We start from the raw sequence: 6,418 nt of genomic DNA, 5'->3' as shown, positions 1-6,418 counted from the left end.
TCAGTGGATGTTTATAACTGTTAGTCTTCATTTTTAGTTGTGCCCCATCAGCAAATGAAGGTTCCACGGGCTTTTCTTCCATGGGCTTTACTCCATTCTCTTTATCATGGTCAGCTATACTTTTTTTTTCGTATGTAAGTAAAATTTTACTTCAGATAATTAAAAAGTGGTTGTTATAATACATAAACAGGGAGCTGGCAGAAATTCAAGCTGGATTCAGAAAAGGACAGGGCACTAGGGATATCACTGCTGACATCAGACGATCTTGGCTGAAACAGAGAATACTAGACTATTGCGAGTACTATGTACTGCCAGAACAAACAAATCTGTTTTGGAAGTATAGTCAGTGTTCCTTAGAAGCAAGGATGGCAAGATTTGATTCATTCTTTGGATATGTTGTCCTTGGAGGACATCATGCTTGTTAAAGTTGAGGGTCATCGAATAAGACAACATCCAAGATGGACTAACACAGTGGCAGTACACACAGAGGAAGGCACACAAGACTGGGCAGTCTTTTCTTGTGTTGTGTATACCAACTCTACAGCACCTAAAAATGGTCTTTTAGAGGCAGAGCAACACAGTTGTCTAGAGTTGCCTCTGGGTGTGTCCTGTCAACCTGTGGCACACTGGGACTTCTATAGCTATGCTTCACTGAATGCCCATGATACATTCTGTGAAATGGAACACAGTGATTTGACATTGTGCGAGTACCATACTGTAGTCTGGTTCTATTTTTTCTTTTAGTATCTTGAATCTGTTTCATGCCTCTATCAGCATGCTTAAAGGGAATTGCTTTTGTGCGTGGTCTCTCACATTTTCTTTAGCCTTGTAGCTTTCAATTGCATGGACCCTAATAGTTTGGAGCATTTTCTTTGTTCTTAAGGATTGTTAATTTTAGAGTTCGATATGCCTAAATTGTGAGCAATATAGAATTCGGTGAGTTCTCACCTTTGTGTTGTTTAATAACTTTCCTATCAGATACTACTCCTATCACTAGCATTAATTTTACTGTTTGGGAGCCATGATATGCTTCATGACAACATTTTTGAAAGAATATAGTTAATTCAACAGGTAATGCTACAGTGTTCAAAAGACACGATACACATGCCTACAAGTCAAAGCATACACCGTATACAGCACACTTTTTAGAAAGCAAGTTAAGTAGACACATAGGCCAGTAACTTAGGAACTATCAAGGTGTATTATAGATTATATGTACACTGTACGCCTGTTCTTATATTCTACACTTTTTAGAAAGTATGTACAATTCATTGTATATGCAAGACAGTAAAATAGATTATTATGGTTATTAAGATACACGTATTATACCATTGGCAGAACCATTGGCTTTGTATACAAGAGGTATGAGTTATCTCTATGTTTGCTAGTCCAGTTACATATGCTACAACTTGTTCTCTGATTGGGAATTCTGAACTCTATTATAATCCTATGGGACCACAGATGTATATGGGGTAGGATGATGTCTGAACAAATGTTATGCAGAATATAACTGTGTTTGTTGTTAAGTACCGTCAATTCGGTTCTGACCCACAGTGACCCTGAATAGGGTTTCCAAGGAACAGGTGGTGAGCTTGAACTGCTGACCTTGTGCTCTAGCACACTTACCCACAGCACTTATGTATGTAGGTAAAAGGACGTCATCTGTAAATGGCCATTTAGGAATTCCACTACTCATACAGAAGTATTTTGAAATATATATATACAGATATTTCACTAATCCATGAATCTAGAGAACTATTTATTCAATACATTTATTTGTTTTGTCTAATTTAGAATTTTTTCATCTTACATGATATTTTTTCTTAACCTAAATTAGTAATTTTAATTTTTCTCATAAAAAAGCATTATGAAGTTCTTTATAAATTACATCCTTTGATTTTCTTGTCAGCCTGCTTCAAGGAAATCCATGTATTCAAAATACTTGCTCACAGTTTAGCCCATAGCAGATGACTGTATAATCCAAAGATCTGAGCAGCAAACTGAGCTGATCCTTCAGGAGAGAGAATGGTTGAACACCAGAGACCACGGGGTAGTTGGAGAGAAGACCATACACCCTGAGCTCCCCAGTCTGCCATGAGGCGAGGACAGCTGATCACTGAATATGCAGTGCTACCGGACATCATTGGTCCCAAACCATTGTTTCTGCCAGCTACTGCCACAAATGCAGTTGGAATTCCATCCCCTTCATACTCAGCTTTAATCCTCAGAGTTTCATCTGGTCCTTTATGGGCAGAAGTTATCCGAAGTTCTCATGGAATGTCTAAAGTTCCACAAGCCTTCTTGATTTTTTCACAGTGATCGAGATCAGAGGTTGAGCCTATCAATACTACAACCCTGCACTGGCTTTCCAATTTCAGAAGCAACTCTATTCTTTCTGCAACCCACTCAAAATTTTTCTTTACTATTTGCAGCCCTTCAGGAGTAACTTCTTTGAGGTCACGATATGACTTTTTGTTGGCTTCGATCTCTTGCTGGCCAGAGTCTCCAGGAATCGTTATCAATAACATCAGCAAGAACAATTTCCTTGGTGGTTATATCAACACCAAATTCTATCTTCATATCAACCAATGTACAGTTCTGGGGCAACCACGATTTTTCCAGTGTTTCAGAAATAGCCTGTGTGGCATGATTCATGATATCCACTTCAGTTTGGCCTATAACAAGTCCAGCAAAGCAAAATTTTGCAGCAATAACCTGTTCCTCTGACCATTGTGGATCATTGTTGGCATCATCCTTGAAAAACATTTCCACTTTAGGTGGGTAAAACTTATATCTTCCCTGGACGCCAGGGTTTCTTTTGAGAAAAGAACCAGTTACTATTCTTCTACACACTCTTTCAATTGGGATCATTTCACATTGCAGTGCAATAAAAGCTGTCTCCCCACATTTTTTGGTGAAAGCAGTTTTGATACCTGATTCCTGTAACAACTGAAAAATATAGATGGTAATTTTATTTGAAATTGTAGCTTTTCCTTCCAGGTGATTCTTTCTAGCTGCATTGTCTGCTGTAATCTGGTCCTTGGACTAAAGGAATACCTTTCCTGGACTATCTAACAACACATAGACTTCTTTTGTTTTACCCTCATAGAGTTTTTGACCAATGTTCAGAACCTCAGAGACCACCACTGTCTTGGGTAGACTGGGGCAGTGACCATGCTAGGCACACAAGCAGGGATCTTCAACTGTACTTTGAGGAGGCAGCTCTTCCCCAGTCACATTTTGAGAGCCTCCCAACCTAAGGGACTCATTTTCCAGCACTGTACTTACAGTATTTCCCTGCTATTCATAAAGGTTTTCAGTGACTAAATAATTGAAAGTTGTTCATCACTCTTTCTTCCTAGTCTGTTGTTGACTGGAAGCTCATCTGAAACCTGTCCACCGTGGGTGACCCTTCTGATATTTAGAATACTGGTGGCATAGCTTTCAGAATCTCAACAACTCACAAGCCACCACAGTATGACAAACTGACAGATGAGTGGTGTACAGTTATTAAATTATATTAAATATTATTAAATATCTTTCTTAAATATTATTGAATAAGTCTTCTCCTTTCCATCACCTAATTATGATTTTTATACTTTAGTGAGCTACTGTTGTAAGTAAGGTAGGATTCGCAGTACAGTTTTTTTTCTGATATTTTGAGAGAAAGCCATTGGTTTCTACTATATACTACCGCAAAGTTAAATTTCTGAGAGTCACCAAAACAATGTGAGTCTTTTCTCCAAAGTTTTGGTGACTTTTAAATACTTTGCACCAACTTCACCTTTGCTTCGATCCCAATCAAGTTTTATTTTGTGATTGGTGCAAACAGTCGTAAAATACTCAACCTAATTGGCCAAGTTGCCAGAATATTGGAAGCTACACAGCCAAAGATTAGTAGTCTGGGCTGTGGAGTCACACCAAGTCAGGAGATATCCTGTCTCTTATACTTACTAACGATAAACTGGGGTAAATTCCTTAAATTCTCTCTTCTTCATATGAGAAATAGTATAATTACAGTCCCAACTTCTATGTTTCTTTGAGAATTAAATGAATGTACATTTATGCATGTACTGATATATACATACATAAGCATATATTTAATCTTCAAAACAGTTTAGAAGTTGGTAGTATTATATAAAAGGGTTAGTGAAAAATACTGGTGCTTAGGTTATATTAAAACGCTCGTCCACATCCATGGATGATGACAACATGGACCATGCACGTGACATGATTCTATTGAATCATTAAGTGACAGTGAATTATGTGGCAAATCATTTAAAAACCAGTCACGGCTCTATGAAATAATCCATGACATGGCCACAGAGGCCTAGAGTGGAGAATGAAGGGTTGTCTGATATGAAGTGATGGGAGATGCACAAGAATACCCATGCTTGCAGACAGTACCATTTGACCTGGCTTCAATGGCTGAATGACCAGAACTCGACTAGAGGAATAAAGATGAAGAAAAAAAGAGTAATCTGCTATAATTTGATGAACTTGACCTATGCTTGTAGATGTAGCAGCTCAAAAGAGGGAACAAATCTTTACAGAGAGGATCACTCCCACCCCCTCAGTACAAGGGTTGAGAGGGATGGGCAACATAGACATTGGCTACCCCAAATGGGGGGGTGGTGGTTACAAAAGCAAGAAGTAACTGGCTTATGGATGGGACAATCAGTTCATAACTACTTCTTTTCACTGCCACATTAATAACTTTCTAGACCCATTTAACGGAAACGCATTTTCTGCATTCTCTCCTGGAGTGTTATGTAAGATAGATATACCTCTGCAAATGTTTTTGTGTCATTTTAATTACATGCTCAGCATTTATCTTGTGCTGTGTGGCGCTGTGGGCTAAAGCACCAGCCTGCAAAGTCATTTGAACTGCAAGGTCGAAGGTTCAAGCTCATCAGCTGCTCTTTGGAAACCCTATACGGAGTCGCAACCGACTCGATGGCACTTAATAACAGCAACAACAACATACATATTCTTGGAGCCCTGGTGTGGCCTAGGAAACCCTACACTGAGTCGCTGTGGGACGGAACTGACTCGACAGTACCTATCAACAGCAAACGTATTCTTACCTATTTTTTATATCTTCTCCATTAGATTGCAATATTCCTGAAGGATAATAATCATGTCCATTTAATTTTATGCTTCCATTTCCTCACCGACTTGCACACCACACTTTAGGTTGTGCTCTGCTTAAAAAAGAACACACTTTGAGGACTGACTGACTAAAATAACTTCTCCATTATCAATCCTGAAAGAACAGGTCAGTAACACACAGAATTATATAATTTTTCTTAGCTGGAAGGGATCATAGAGATAACTTTTTGCGGATTGTTCATTTTACAATTAGGAAACTGATTCCCTCTGTACTGGTTGTATTATCAATGTCACAACCCAGTCATTCCAAGGACAAATCTAATGCTCTTTCAAGAGCATGAACTCTATTAGGTTGAGTAGTTTATTTCTCAGTTGATTTTTGCATATTATGATGTGTGTGTGTGTGACTTTTAAGATGATATGTTTATAACCTTGCTGGATTACAGAAAAATTAAAATTGAAGTAAAAAGGAATTAAAAGAGTGGTATATTCGTGGCGTACTAAGAGAACTGTATGTATATTTAAAGGGAAGGCGTGTGTTCCTGGCTCCCTGCAAGAGAAACAGAGCAGAGGGGAGGTGTTGAATTGGGGAGGAGGCTGTGCGGAGAAAGGGGCAGTAGCCTTCCGCGAAATGAGGCAGGTGGAAAGAAGGAGGGGTCTGTCAGTCTGCAGAGTTTCCAGGCGTCCGGTGAGCGCTTCTGCTGGGAGTGGTAAGGCTGTTACCAGTACGGAGCCAGGGCCTTGAACGCCGATTGGAAAACTTGGCTCGGCGCAGCGCGGACTCACTGGTCTCCTCCAGGACAGCAGGAAAGTGGGAGCTCCGGTCATGGGTGAGTTCTCGGGCGGTCGCGGATCGCCACTGGCACAAAACCAGTCACCCAAAGGCTCGTTCGCCGGAATGGGAATGACAGAAAGCGGCTGTTCCTGCGCTTGTGAATGCAACTCTTTCTGCTCCCCCTCCACTCTAAAGTGCATGTCTTTGGTCTTTACCTGATAGCAAGAATGGGGCCGGGGGAGGTTTACTTGGAGTTGAAGGAGGGTTCCTGACAATTTAGAGAGGACGAGGGCGGAGGAAGGTTGGGCCCGGGTTCCTGTCCCTGCTGGATGAGCCAACCCTGCGTTCTGGGTTGCCGCGTTTAAGGCGGTATTTGAGGAATTAAAGAAGGATTTTAAAAATCCAAAGGATTAGAAATAGCTAGAGAGGATTCCAGGAAAGTAGCTCTCCCAACCTTTCCCACGTTCCAACGTGCCGTTTAGGGAGTAAACTGAGATAGGACAGGAGAAATGAAACGTCTTAAAAAACTTC

General features: G+C 40.2%; 1 pseudogene; it reads right to left on the bottom strand.

Annotated features, from left to right (window-relative positions):
• Positions 1 to 1,877: 1,877 nt before the first annotated feature.
• On the bottom strand, positions 1,878 to 6,087 carry LOC102820947 (annotated as a pseudogene).
• Positions 6,088 to 6,418: the final 331 nt, after the last annotated feature.

This window comes from Chrysochloris asiatica, unplaced genomic scaffold (genome assembly GCF_000296735.1).
Source record: "Chrysochloris asiatica unplaced genomic scaffold, ChrAsi1.0 scaffold00011, whole genome shotgun sequence".
NCBI lineage: Eukaryota > Metazoa > Chordata > Mammalia > Afrosoricida > Chrysochloridae > Chrysochloris > Chrysochloris asiatica.
This window is presented reverse-complemented; position numbering and strand designations above follow the sequence as displayed.